The sequence below is a fragment of the Schistocerca americana genome, chromosome 6, assembly GCF_021461395.2.
Source record: "Schistocerca americana isolate TAMUIC-IGC-003095 chromosome 6, iqSchAmer2.1, whole genome shotgun sequence".
NCBI classification, from domain to species: Eukaryota; Metazoa; Arthropoda; class Insecta; order Orthoptera; family Acrididae; genus Schistocerca; species Schistocerca americana.
Window position 1 is genome coordinate 399,226,371 of NC_060124.1, and position 15,647 is coordinate 399,242,017.

The 15,647-nt window shown below is 46.3% G+C and overlaps 2 non-coding genes across 2 annotated transcripts; both read left to right on the forward strand.

The window, feature by feature from the left end:
- Positions 1-2,582: 2,582 nt before the first annotated feature.
- On the forward strand, positions 2,583-2,657 carry Trnas-gga. Its single transcript has one exon. It is a non-coding gene; the product is annotated as a tRNA-Ser (tRNA).
- A 225-nt stretch (positions 2,658-2,882) lies between these two features.
- Positions 2,883-2,957, forward strand: Trnas-gga. The gene has a single exon. It is a non-coding gene; the product is annotated as a tRNA-Ser (tRNA).
- The last annotated feature ends 12,690 nt before the right edge of the window (positions 2,958-15,647 follow it).

The following is a 15,647-nucleotide window of genomic DNA, read 5'->3' on the forward strand; positions in this document are numbered from 1 at the left end:
GACCAACTCAGTGGCCTCCACATTCACCAGACCTGATATCTCCTGATTTTTTCTTGTGGGGTTATTTAAAAAAATATTGTTTATGAAAGACAGACCACAGTCAGAAACGATATGGAGCGACGCATTCGAAGAGCGTGTGCAGCCATACCACGGGATGTGCTGCTCGAAACAGTGGGCAACTTTCGCAGACGATTGACTTTATGCATTGAAGCAAAAAATGGTTCAAATGGCTCTGAGCACCATAGGATTTTAACTGCTGAGGTCATCAGTCCCCTAGAACTTAGAACTACTTAAACCTAACTAACCTAAGGACATCACACACGTCCATGCCCGAGGCAGGATTCGAACCTGCGACCGTAGCGGTCGCGCGGTTCCAGATTAAAGCGCCTAGAACCGCTCGGCCACCACGGCCGGCGCATTGAAGCAAATGGGCATAATTTTGAACATTTTCTTCGTGGCTAATTTCATTAATTAAACCCCAAATTGTGGGAGGCAAGGGGACTCACACTAATGAAGCATCCCAACATGTGAGAGTCAAGGGGACTCACATTAATGAAGCACGCCCATGGGAACTTCATTCTACTACGTTCATGTCGGTGTTCCTGGGTAACGCTAAAAGTAGGATACAGTACATTTTGTACAAAAATAGCTTAATTTGGGGTAACGAAAGAATTGGTGGACATTTTTATCGATTTGATGCGTCTTTCTCGGATAATTCTAAATAAATCAGAGTTCTTCGCCAATTTTACCTTTTTCTCAATTTCAGCGCCATCTGTCAATGGTTTAAGAAAATGTTTCAGACAGAAAAAGTTGATTACTTTTTTATGGAGAATCCGAATCTGCAATAAAAAATGGGTGTTTCCATTTCAGATTTAAGAGTTGCCCCCCCCCCCCCGCCCCACCCAAGGGGGGTGGGGGCTGGAGGTCACGTGTAGTATCATTTGATGTCCCCCTTTGAGCTTACGAACTTGTCTTACCTGCTATTTCTACCCGATGTATAGTTTTCGAGGTAATCTCATCCGAAACTTCACATGGACCACCCAGTATATTCAACGTATTACTTCAAGTATTGACGGTCTGACAATATTCCCCATTCAGATGTTGTTAGAGCATCATCAATCAGCCACCCGGCGTTAGTGCGCACTATTTATGGAATATTTTTGTGCATACCAAACATCTCAGATTCAATTTTCCTTAACATACACAAATTTTAATAGGTCGATGCAAGGATAATCACTCCACCGTATAGACCACTTCAGCAGAGGATAGTCTAACACTATTTACTTTATTAATTTGGAAATAAATTAAAGGTTGGTCAATTATATAGCAGCTTGGAGAAAACTTCTTCCGCTTCGAAAAATAAAGGGTGCTCAAAAAGTCTCTCCGTAGTCACGTATGATTGTTAGCCACGAGTGCCGTATGATTATGGGTACAACGATACTGTAGTGATATTCAGTACCCATTCATAGGAGAACTTGTGTTAAGTGAAATACTGAACGGTTATTTTCAACAAGACGGTGCAACAGCGCATACAGCTCGCGTTTCAATGTCACGCTTGCTGATGTTTTTGGTGATGGCATAATTTCACAGGGACTTTAGCCTGCACGATCGCCTGACCTGACACCACCTAACTTTTTTTTCTGGGATGCAGCGAAAGCAACTGTCTATAAAAACCGTCCAAAATCCATCGATGAATTGAAAACTACAGTATCCACATTCACTGCTTCTGTTACAGAAGAAATGTTACAGCTCGTGTTTTGCAACATTATTAGACGAACTGAATTGTGTATTCAACAACAGGCAGGACACTTTCAACATTTAATGTGAAAATCTGTAGGTAAAAATGAATATTCAATGAATTAATAATTTGTATTTCAGTGAGTTTCATTTCGGTATATTCACTGCGGCATACGGCACCCGCGGCTAACAATCATACGGCACTACGGAGAGACTTTTTGAACACCCCGCACGTCATATATCTGCAATGACTAGCAAGAGGTCTGCAACATGTTTCTGAGTTCCTTCAGATTATTACTAAACGTAATACAATGTTTTATGTAACTTGCCTATACATATTCTTGCTAGGGAGATGTAATTGTTTCACAGGTTTCCATAGAATTTCACTAATTGTGTTTGCTGATAGTAAAGAACTAAACTTTGAGCTTTCGAAAGGTCTGCCTGTCACCAGAAATAACAAATTCACCCCTAATCGCTCGTCGACTGTGATTGCCTTTCTCATTAACGTATTTGGCTTCTCTATTTTATGTCGTATCAACATTAATAACTTTTCACACGATGACCGGAGCATAATTTATGAAATCTCTCTGGCTGTGGTTCTGATTTGTCAGCAACAAACATGTGACCAGTTGCTCCTTCTTTTCAACCACTGTGGGACCCATAGCGTCTTCTTCGCTGTTTTCTGTTGCTTGCAAGCTATAGCTGACATGAAACTTCCTGGCAGATTAAAACTGTGTGCCGGACCGAGACTCGAACACGGGACCTTTGCCTTTCGCGGGCAAGTGCTGGAAGGTAGGAGGCGAGGTACTGGCAGAAATAAAGCTGTGAGGGCGGGGCGTGAGTCGTGCTTGGGTAGCTCAGTTGGTAGAGCACTTGCCCGGGAAAGGCAAAGGTCCCGAGTTCGAGTCTCGGTCCGGCACACAGTTTTAATCTGCCAGGAAGTTTCATATCAGCGCACACTCCGCTGCAGGGTGAGAATATCATTCTGGAAACATCCCCCAGGGTGTGGCTAAGCCATGTCTCCGCAATATCATTTCTTTCAGGAGTGCTAGTTCTGCAGGTTCGCAGGAGAGCTTCTGTAAAGTTTGGAAGGTAGGAGACGAGGTACTGGCAGAAATAAAGCTGTGAGGGCGGGGCGTGAGTCGTGCTTGGGTAGCTCAGTTGGTAGAGCACTTGCCCGGGAAAGGCAAAGGTCCCGAGTTCGAGTCTCGGTCCGGCACACAGTTTTAATCTGCCAGGAAGTTTCATATCAGCGCATACTCCGCTGCAGAGTGAAAATATCATTCTATAGCTAACATAATTGCAGCAAACGGTTTCTTTTCGGCGCTCGACATCTTTACTTTGTAAAAACGCGTTGTCAGCATTTTTGTCAGGACTGTTGGCTGTTTGAGGCTCGTTCCAATACAGTGAACGTTTGACGATTATTGGCAATAAATAGTGAACGTGTGCAGGTCCCTTGAGAGTGCGGGGCAGCGGCGGCAAGCGCGGCCCACTTGCCCGCCGCCCCGTGCAACACGGGCGGCCCCCGCCACCTACCAGGGGCCGCCGCTTTTATTGCTCAGTTCGTCCCGGCGCTCCGCCGTTTTTCGTCAGCGCGGCACCACGCGCCGTCTTGCTCGCTGCAACGCGGCCGCCGTTGCGGCTTTCCCCGGCGTGCTTCGCACAGCCTGGGCCCCACTTGCTTTCCAGTTGTGTGAGGGCGGAAATCTCTGCCATTGTTTGACGCAGGGGGGCTCCTCTGAGGAGCGCCTGCCTCAGGCATCGCATCACTTTTGGGATTCTTTCGCAGGCCTCTCCAAACGGTACAAAAGTACGCAGTACACATCTACACTACATTTATACTCTGCAAGCCACCCAACGTTGTGTGGCGGAGGGCACTTTACGTGCCACTGTCATTACCTCCCTTTCCTGTTCCAGTCGCGGAAGGTTCGCGGGAAGAACGACTGCCGGAAAGCTTCCGTGCGCGCTCTAATCTCTCTAATTTTACATTCGTGATCTCCTCGGGAGGTATAAGTAGCGGGGGAGCAATATATTCGATACCTCATCCAGAAACGCACCCTCTCGAAACCTGGACAGGAAAAGAGGAAAGGCCGCTGGACCTGATGGGATACCAGTTCGATTTTACACAGAATACGCGAAGGAACTTGCCCCCCTTCTTGCATAGGTGTACCGTAGGTCTCCAGAAGAGCGTAGCGTTCCAAAGGATTGGAAAAGGGCACAGGTCATCACCGTTTTCAAGAAGGGACGTCGAACAGATGTGCAGAACTATAGACCTATATCTCTATCGTCGATCAGTTGTAGAATTTTGGAACACGTATTATGTTCGAGTATAATGACTTTTCTAGAGACTAGAAATCTACTCTGTAGGAATCAGCATGGGTTTCGAAAAAGACGGTCGTGTGAAACCCTGCTCGCGCTATTCGTTCACGAGACTCAGAGGGCCATAGACACGGGTTCCCAGGTAGATGGCCTGTTTCTTGACTTACGCAAGGCGTTCGATACAGTTCCCCACAGTCCTTTACAGAACAAAGTAAGAGCATTTGGAGTACCACACCACCTGTGTGATAGGATTGAAGAGATCCTAGATAGCAGAACGCAGTATGTCATTCTCAATGGAGAGAAGTCTTCCGATGATTTCAGGTGTGGCGCAGGGGAGTGTCGTAGGACCGTTGCTATTCACAAGATACATAAATACCCTTGTGGATAACATCGGAAGTTCACTGAGGCTTTTTGCGCACGATTCTGTAGTATATCGAGAGGTTGTAACAATGGAAAATTGTACTGAAATGCAGGAGGATCTGGGACGAATTGAAGCATGGTGCAGAGAATGGCAACAGAATCTCAATGTACGTAAATAAGTGTAATGTGCTGCGAATACATAGAATGAAAGATCCTTTATCATTTAGCTACAATATAGCAGGTCAGCAACTGGAAGCATTTAATTCCATAAACTATCTGGGAGTACGCATTAGGAGTGATTTAAAATGGAATGATCATATAAAGTTGATCGTCGGTAAGGCAGATGCCAGACTGAGGTTCATTGGAAGAACCCTAAGGAAATGCAATCCAAAAACAAAGCAAGTAGGTTACAGTACACTTGTTCGCCCACTGCTTGAATACTGCTCAGCAGTGTGGGATCCGTACCAGATAGGGTTGATATAAGAGATACAGAAGATCCAACGGAGAGCAGCGCGCTTCGTTACAGGATCATTTTGTAATCGCGAAAGCGTTACGGAGATGATACATAAACTCCAGTGGAAGACTCTGCAGGAGAGACGCTTAGTAGCTCGGTACGGGCTTTTGTTGAAGTTTCGAGAACATACCTTCACCGAGGAGTCAAGCAGTATATTGCTCCCTCCTACGTATATCTTGCGAAGAGACCATGAGGATAAAATCAGAGAGATTAGAGCCCACACAGAGGCATACCGACAATCCTTCTTTTCACGAACAATACGAGACTGGAACAGAAGGGAGAGCCAATAGTGGTACTTAAGGTACCCTCCGCCACACAGCGTCAGGTGGCTTGCGGAGTATGGATGTAGATGTAGATGATGCAGAGCGCCTCTCTTGCAGAGTATGCCACTTGAGTTTGCTAAACATCTCCGTAACGCTATCACGCTTACCAAATAACCTTGTGACGAAACGCGCCGCTCTTCTTTGGATCTTCTCTCTTTCCTCCGTCAACCCGACCTGGTTCGGATCCCACACTGATGAGCAATACTCAAGTATAGGTCGAACGAGTGTTTTGTAAGCCACCTCCTTTGTTGATGAACTACATTTTCTAAGGACTCTCCCAATGAATCTCAACCTGGCACCAGCCTTACCAACAATTAATTTTATGTGATCATTCCACTTCAAATCAGCTGGCCGGAGTGGCCGTGCGGCTCTGGCGCAACAGTCTGGAACCGCTTGACCGCTACAGTCGCAGGTTCGAATCCTGCCTCGGGCATGGATGTGTGTGATATCCTTAGGTTAGTTAGGTTTAATTAGTTCTAAGTTCTAGGAGACTGATGACCTCTGAAGTTAAGTCGCATAGTGCTCGGAGCCATCCAGCCACACAGCTGGTCTGATATCCCGTAGACGCTTACTTTGTTTATCAGGCGACAGCGCGGAACTGTATCGAACGCCTTCCGGAAGTCAAGGAAAATGGCATCTACCTGGGAGCCTGTATATAATATTTTCTGGGTCTCATGAACAAATAAAGCGAGTTGGGTCTCAGACGATCGCTGTTTCCGGAATCCATCACACGAATACCGTGTAATAGTGCCTCTAGCCTTGATAAGCGTCTCAATTCCGCAAGGGAGAGAGTCCATGTGTTCCCTTCAGGTATGCCGTATCGACCTGAAACCTCTCATTGATGTTTAAATCCCGTTGATCTAGTTTACCTGCTATTTTATACACGTTTCAACAACTACTTATCATGGTACAGTTACGAAAAGTAAGTCGATAAATGAAAATAGTGATATCAGGTGAGACGTCGTTCGGAGGTAGTCTGTTTCACTTTATTGTTTCCTCCTAATTTGTCGGTCATTTTATAGTTCCTGTACTCACTAGTAGCGCATTCTGAACCGTAAGACATATACACTCACAGGTAAAAACTCATGGGAGTTTCAACAGATATCCACAAATTTGACAGTTTATCCTAAAGAAAATCGCAACCCGAAGAAGAAGTTGTGCGACATAAACGAAAGTTGGTAGACGTGTTTCTACATCTGAACGATGATGTCTTTTCAATTTCGCGCCAGTCGCTTAAGAATGGCGCTAGTAGCGACAATGTGAGTGTCCAAATCAGGTTTGCTTTAAATACACGCTGTAATGGTCGTGAGCGTGAATTACCTTTGAGACTGGACGTGGTAAGCCGTTGTTTGTCAAAAGCGCCAAGTTCGAATCCTGCCTCGGGCATGAATGTGTGTGATGTCCTTAGGTTAGTTAGGTTTAAGTAGTTCTAAGTTCTAGGGCACTGATGACCTCAGATGTCAAGCCCCATAGTGCTCAGAGCCATTTGAACCTTTATAATCGCTTCAAAAATTAATGCGCGAAGAATTCCAAATCCTATAATACATAAAAATGCTTTTCCATGAACGTCTGGCAGTAAACTCTGTGTTGTCGTTGTTGGCGCTTCCAAATTGGTGCTTTTAATTTTCTTCTCAAGGGCAACGCCAAAAGCTCATTTTTTAAGTCCTGTTCATAATTTTCGGGGAGGGAAAGACCTGAACAAATTCTTGCATCACTCATATCAACATGATCAGCTCGTTTACAGCGTGACACCAATTTGCGCTGTAGTCCTCTGTCTTTCGGAAATCGGTGATACGCGATATCCACAGTTTTATACGAAGTACTTTTGCATTCAGCAATGGTACAATGATTTCTCCTTGTGCTTACAGCGGCCAGCAACAAGAACAGCTAACAACCAACTGCATTCTACTTATCTCAACAGAGAGATAAAGGAATCCCGCTTCCCGCCTCCCTCATTCTTAATGGCGTCACGCCGTTTCGCCAGTCTTCGCGTAAAGTCGATGAGTCGTGCCCTGCGTCTTGTTGACGCAGCGAGTCGCCTGTGTGGGGCCAACGTAGCAGGTGCTGACGGCGATGCTACCGTATCGCCTGCGGCTGCGAGCCACGTGCTGGCCAGCAGGCTTGGCTAGAAAACGCTGACAACATCAGCGTTCCTGGAATTCTGACATCATGTTAACCGGAAAACTTCCATCTACACTCCTGGAAATTGAAATAAGAACACCGTGAATTCATTGTCCCAGGAAGGGGAAACTTTATTGACACATTCCTGGGGTCAGATACATCACATGATCACACTGACAGAACCACAGGCACATAGACACAGGCAACAGAGCATGCAAAATGTCGGCACTAGTACAGTGTATATCCACCTTTCGCAGCAATGCAGGCTGCTATTCTCCCATGGAGACGATCGTAGAGATGCTGGATGTAGTCCTGTGGAACGGCTTGCCATGCCATTTCCACCTGGCGCCTCAGTTGGACCAGCGTTCGTGCTGGACGTGCAGACCGCGTGCGACGACGCTTCATCCAGTCCCAAACATGCTCAATGGGGGACAGATCCGGAGATCTTGCTGGCCAGGGTAGTTGACTTACACCTTCTAGAGCACGTTGGGTGGCACGGGATACATGCGGACGTGCATTGTCCTGTTGGAACAGCAAGTTCCCTTGCCGGTCTAGGAATGGTAGAACGATGGGTTCGATGACGGTTTGGATGTACCGTGCACTATTCAGTGTCCCCTCGACGATCACCAGTGGTGTACGGCCAGTGTAGGAGATCGCTCCCCACACCATGATGCCGGGTGTTGGCCCTGTGTGCCTCGGTCGTATGCAGTCCTGATTGTGGCGCTCACCTGCACGGCGCCAAACACGCATACGACCATCATTGGCACCAAGGCAGAAGCGATTCTCATCGCTGAAGACGACACGTCTCCATTCGTCCCTCCATTCACGCCTGTCGCGACACCACTGGAGGCGGGCTGCACGATGTTGGGGCGTGAGCGGAAGACGGCCTAACGGTGTGCGGGACCGTAGCCCAGCTTCATGGAGACGGTTGCGAATGGTCCTCGCCGATACCCCAGGAGCAACAGTGTCCCTAATTTGCTGGGAAGTGGCGGTGCGGTCCCCTACGGCACTGCGTAGGATCCTACGGTCTTGGCGTGCATCCGTGCGTCGCTGCGGTCCGGTCCCAGGTCGACGGGCACGTGCACCTTCCGCCGACCACTGGCGACAACATCGATGTACTGTGGAGACCTCACGCCCCACGTGTTGAGCAATTCGGCGGTACGTCCACCCGGCCTCCCGCATGCCCACTATACGCCCTCGCTCAAAGTCCGTCAACTGCACATACGGTTCACGTCCACGCTGTCGCGGCATGCTACCAATGTTAAAGACTGCGATGGAGCTCCGTATGCCACGGCAAACTGGCTGACACTGACGGCGGCGGTGCACAAATGCTGCGCAGCTAGCGTTATTCGACGGCCAACGCCGCGGTTCCTGGTGTGTCCGCTGTGCCGTGCGTGTGATCATTGCTTGTACAGGCCTCTCGCAGTGTCCGGAGCAAGTATGGTGGATCTGACACACCGGTGTCAATGTGTTCTTTTTTCCATTTCCAGGAGTGTATATTTAATGCCTCTCAACGATGCGGCATCTGATTAAGAGCTGCACTCGGCCATTCATTCAGTCACATGATTCGGTCAGTGAACTAATCCTCCAGAGCCAACCTTTTAGCTGACCGCTATTTGTCCAAAGAGACGAATAAATGCTATTATGTGTTCGCCATTTACTTAGTTAACTATCAAGCTTCATGGCTGATTGAAACAGTGTACTGGAACGAGTCTCGAACCCGGGACCTTTTCCTTTTGCGGAGGTGCTCTACCAACTGAGGTATCCGAGCCCGACACAAAGACCATCCTCACAACTTTACTTCCGCCAGCACCTAATCTCTTGCCTTCCAAACTTCACACAAGTTCAGCGCAACCTGCGGGACTAGTACTCCTAGAGGTTTTGATATGGTACACAGCGTTGCAGAGTGAAAATTCATTCTAGAAACAATTCCCCTAGTCCAGTTAACGAATGCATTATAGAGTGCATGGAATATTTGCTAGAATTTTTGACTGCATAACTTTGTTAGGAATACTTACGATTTAAACATACTAAAAATCCCCGCCACTAGGAGGTGCGCTACAGGCGGGAGGGAGGTAGAAAAATCACATCACTTGGTTTTTCACTTTTACCTCGAAAACGGTGTACTGTAGAAAAAATTTTGCCAGATCAAAATGAAAGCTCATTAAATTTTCTATAAATATATTTCTACACATACTTTTCGAATTTCCAACGATTTTCGGGTATGCGTTACGGAAAATCGATCATTTTTCGAAAAAATCATTATTATCTCACTCTTTTTGTCAAACATTTGCTTCTAGTGCCTCCCACCATCGTTTCTTAGAAAAAAATTTGTAGAGCATTAAATTTCCTTCAATTTGATATACACTTTTGCTATTTTATCTTCAAGCACTCAAATGTTATAGAATTTCTAAGATGTATGCTCAATTTCCATATTCCGATAAAAAAGAGTATTCTGACAGCGTGTTCCTGTAACCTGCTATTATGATAAATAACAGCAGTTTAACAATGGAAATAAGGTAACTTCAATTGAGACACAACACTTTTTACAATTATAGCTACATTTTTACAAACCGTGTAATGGAAGTATTTACAGGGACTGATAGAATTCAAAAATGAAAAACTGTGCGTTCACGGCAACATATTCGTCTATTCGAGGCAAAAGGGTTGAGGCTGATTCATCTTCGCCCACGGTGGAAACGCCATCTAATGATATCGATGGCGTATCGATTTCGTCGTCGTCACCTTCTTCCTTAATTAATATTTTGACTCCATTGTTGCAGCTGCCCTTGCAATTTGGGCACGTGACGGAGCAGTTACAACAACACCTGCGACAGACATATCCTTTCCACCAACAGATTCCCCCCCCCCCCCCCCCCTTAACCACTAGTATACTTGGTGGTACATTCGTAATGCATGCTGCTTAATAGCTCCTTCAGTTGGAGGTACAGTTGAGAGATCAGGCTTCATGTTTCCAGCTGCTTTGATTCATGATTTGAAGCCGAACTCGTTGAGGGATTTTTCCTGTGCCTGGAGCGTCCTACGATGAGAGACTGCTCATGATTCCAGCTGCTTTCAGTGGAGTCAGAGGAAGAAGAACCATTGGTAAACACCACAGCTGTACCTTCTGCGACTTTGGAATTCTGAAACATTTTGACAAAACATACTTTACTCCTGCGATACGCTGCAAATCTTCACTCATCTTGAACTTCCCTCTTCCAGGTTTTACAAGCAGAATGTCGCAATCAATTGGAGTGTTGGCTATGAAAAGCCAATTCGACGCCTTCTCAAATAACAGCAGACGAGGAATTTTGAGGTTTCTTTGACAGCTGTCTTCACAAAATCAACATCAGCATCACCTTAATCTTGGAGCGCGTTTACCCCATTTTGCTACTGCTGCATCATTAGCAAGTTCATCAGCTGACTCTTATTATGAAAGTTTGAAAGCAAACGCTCTTGTCTGACTTGAATTACACTTTCCAAACTGACACTAATATCCACACATCTTCATAATCGATATCGTCGACTCGGTTCAGCTGTTTTTGTGCCCTCTGGTATGTCAGTGGATCTGTCAAAAACCATTCTGCAACCTCTCCCATGATAATGGATCCTCAGAAATCTAACGTAACAATCACAAATGGTTGACAAAGTTGTCTCTTTTTCCCAAAAAGCTCGGTGGACTAGGAATTATCCACAACAATAAATTCAAAGGTGGTTAAACCAACATCCTCCCTCATCACTTTGCTTAAACAGTGTGTGTAGCATTGACTTTGGGCGCATCATTCCCCTTTCATTGAAGAATGTCATGGGGCAGGTAGAAGAATATGAAAATTGAGCGTCCATCTTAGAAATTCTATAGTGTTTAGGTGGTTGCAGATAACGTGGAAAAATCGTATGTCAAACTGAAGGAAATGTAATGCTCTACAACATCGGCTCCGACAATTTTTCTGAGAAATGATCGTGGGGACACTAGAAGCAGATGTTAGAGAAAAAGAGTTTCGAAAAAATGATTTTCTTTCAAAAAGCATCGATTCTCAATAACGAATATCGGAAACCGTCGGTAACTGACACATATACACTATGTCATCTAAAGTATGCCGACACCCTCAAAAACATGTTTTTCATATTAGGTGCATTGTGCTGCCACCTACTGCCAGGTGCTCCATATCAGCGACCTCAGTAGACATTCGACATCGCGAGAGAGCAGAATGGGGCGCTCCGCGGAACTCACGGACTTCGAACATGGTCAGGTGATTGGGTGTCACTTGTGTCATACGTCTGTTCAAATGGTTCAAATGGCTCTGAGCACTATAGGACCCAACTGCTGAGGTCATTAGTCCCCTAGAACTTAGAACTAGTTAAACCTAACTAACCTAAGGACATCACAAACATCCAGCCCGAGACAGGATTCGAACCTGCGACCGTAGCGGTCTTGCGGTTCCAGACTGCAGCGCCTTTAACCGCACGGCCACTTCGGCCGGCCATACGTCTGTACGCGAGATTTCCACACTCCTAAACATCCCTAGGTCAACTGTTTCCGATGTGACAGTGAAGAGGAAACGTGAAGGGACACGTACAGCACAGCAGCGGACAGGCTGACCTCTTCTGTTGACTGACAGCTGAAGAGGGTCGTAATGTGTAATAAGCAGACATCTATCCAGACCATCACAAAGGAATTCCAAACTGCATCCGGATCCACTCCAAGTATTATGACAGGCGGGAGGTGAGAAAACTTGCTGTTCATAAGCCACACATCACGCCGGTAAATGCCAAACGACGCCTCGCTTGGTGTAAGGAGCGTAAACATTGGACGATTGAACAGTGGAAAAAGGTTGTGTGGAGTGACGAATCACGGTACACAATGGTGGGGATCCGATGGCAGAGTGTGGGCATGGCGAATGCCCGGTGAACGTCATCTGTATGCGTTTGTAGTGCCAACAGTAAAATTCGGAGGCGGTGGTGTTATGGTGTGATCGTGTTTTTCATGGAGGGTCTTGCACCCCTTGTTGTTTTGCGTGGCACTATCGCAGCACAGGCCCACATTGATGTTTTAAGCATCTTCTTGCTTCCCACTGTTGAAGAGCAATTCGGGGATGGCGATTGTATCTTTCAACATGATGGAGCACCTGTTCATAATGCACGGCCTGTGGCAGAGTAGTTACACGACAATAACATCCCTGTAATGGACTGGCCTGCACAGAGTCCTGACCTGAATCCTGTAGAACACCTTCGGGACAATCTGGAACGCCGACTTCGTGCCAGGCCTCACCGACCGAAATATCAGGAATCCGATAAAACATCAAATCTGCGACATTGCTGCGGCCGTAAGAAGATCCTGCAAGAACTGGATCAAAGACGACTGAAGAGAATTGTTCAGCGTGACAGAAGTGCAACCCTTCCGCAAATTGCGGCATATTTAAATGCTGTGCCATCAACAAGTGTCAGCGTGCGAACCATTCAACGAAACATCATCGGTAGGGGCTTTCGGAGCCGGAGGCCCAATCGTCTATCCTTGATGACTGCACGACACAAAGCTTTACGCCTCGCCTGGGCTCGTCAACACGGACACTGGACTGTTGATGACTGGAAACATGCTGCCTTGTCGGGCGAGTCTCGTTTCAAATTGTATCGAGCGGATGGACGTGTACAGGTATGGAGACAACCTCACGAATCCATGGACCTCGCGCGTCATCAGGGGATTTTACAGGTTGGTGGAGGCTGTGTAATGGTGTGGGGAGTGTGGAGTTGGAGTGGTATGGTACCCCTGATACGTCTAGATACGGCTCTGACAGGCGAAACGTACGTAAGCATCCTGTGTGATCACATACGTCCATTCATGTCCGGCCACAGCGGCCGGTTGCATTCCAGCAGGACAATGCGACACCCCACACGTCCAGAATTGCTACAGAATGGCTCCAGGAACGATCTTCTGAGTTTAAACAGTCCCGCTGGCCACCAAACTGTCCAGATATATCTGGGATGCTTTGCAACGTGGTGTTCAGATGAGATCTCCATTCCCTCGTACTGTTGCGGGTTCATGGTGTCATTTCCCTCCAGCACTACTTCAGACATCAGTCGAGACCATGCCACGTCGTGTTGCGGCTCTTCTGCGACCTTGCGGGGGCCCTACACGATATTAGGCATGTGTACCAGTTTCTTTGGCTCTTCACTGTACATGCGAAAAACTACATGAGACTTTTTCCATCCCCTCTCGCCTTTACCGCACCTCCGATTGGTGGGGACTTCTAGTATTTATCTCCTGACTATTCCTAACAAAGTCCTGAAGTCAAACATTCTCGCATATTCCATGAACTCTACATCCCTATTTTGAGCACTCATTGACGGACTATCCAGGCTGTGGCTAAGTCGTCTTCCCGCAATGTTCTTTCTTCCATGAGTGCTAGTCCTGCAAGTTTCGCAGGAGAACTTCTGTGAAATCTGGAAGGTAGGAGATGAGGTGCTGGTGGAAGTAGAACTGTAGGGAGTTGTCGTGACTCGTGCAGCGATAGCTCGGTTGGTAGAGCACTTGCCCGCGAAAGGTTCCGGGTTCGAGTCCCGGTCCGTCACACACATTTACTCTGTCAGAAAGTTTCTTATCTACTCACAGTCCGCTGCAGAGCGAAAATTCATTTTGGTTATTTCGTCAGTTCGCTTACATCCATTCCTTCATTTCATGTACCAAGCAATTTATGTGTCCACTTTCTAACGCACCATTACACTGTATTCCGAAAGGAGTAACAAGTGCGTTGCTCAACAGTCACTTCGAAAGACTGTGTGAAGTGTGAGTTTCTTCTTGATGACGCATAGCTGATAGTGCTTGGAATGTGGTTTAATTACAAAGTTAAACAGCGCTACCCCCCCCCCCCCCCTCTCCCTCTCTCTCTCTCTCTCCGCGGTAATCACGGTACCTAACTTGCTGCGAATCACGAAAGTGGTTTAATTAAGATCCCGTCTTTCCTCGGAGTTGACCATTAGCGAATTTGCTTCAGCTGCGGTAAGTGGTAGATCGAAGTAACGGATACGTATTGACAAAACTGCAAAGTCTGCCTCTTAAGTTCTTCGATTCTTGGAAATGGTGCTCGTGGAACCCCTACGTTTCAGTCGTCGCCAAATGAATCACAGCTGACCAGCACAATTATGGATTTTGCTGTAGGGTGGATTTGCACAAAAGTTGCGTTTATGCTGTTTTTATCTTCATCTGGAATGTAATAAATAAATGTATAGACATTACAAATATATAAAAACCATTATTCTTATTATTATAACAGCAGTAACTTTCGCTTAGAAATTGGCCCGGAAGTCTCGTCACTCCTTACTCTAATAAGTGCAAAAATGGTTCAAATGGCTCTGAGCACTATGAGACTTAACATCTGAGGTCATCAGTCCCCTAGAACGTAGAACTACTTAAACCTAACTAACCTAAGGACATCACACACATCCATAAGCCCGAGGCAGGATTCTAACCTGCGACCGGAGCGGTCGCGCGGTTCCAGACTGAAGTGCCTAGAACCGCTCGGCCATACCGGCCGGCAATAAGTGCATAATCATACATGAAGTCTGTTGAAATGATGTTCGTTTCGTAATGTTTACAGTGATTTAAAGCATATTCCATGTTTCACTACTAAGAAGAATGGACGAAATGGAGCATCGCCTATGATCTTAAATATGATATGTGGCGTAGCTTCCCACGTCCGGGTTCCTGGGTTCGATTCCCGGCGGGGTCAGGGATTTTCTCTGCCTCGTGATGACTGGATGTTGTGTGATGTCCTTAGGTTAGTTAGGTTTAAGTAGTTCTAAGTTCTAGGGGACTGATGACCATAGATGTTAAGTCCCATAGTGCTCAGAGCCATTTGAACCATTTTTTTTTTTTTTTTTTTTTTGGCGTAGCTATCAGTATGCAAAAAGTAGGTCCTTATTGTTACGACGGTCCTGTCAATCAATTTTAGTATCTCATTAATTGAAGACATTTGTTCGAACATCGGAGTGTTGGTTGTAAGAGGATGGACCCCCTCTGCGCAGTGTATCACATTCGTAAGTGTAAACCTCCTGGTGCATTCTTAGGGCTGAAATCAGCTTATCTCTCGTCAACTACCCGTAGCTTCCAGATAATACAGATCTCTCCTACATTATCAAGCTCTATTCAAAACAAAGTTAATCAAGCAACAGAAAAAAAATCAGGAGCATTGCTATTGGCAAAAGTATCACCTATCGATGTCATTTAGCTTCCAGGAAAATGATGGGACTTACCACGTATACTTTGGAAGATAAACTAA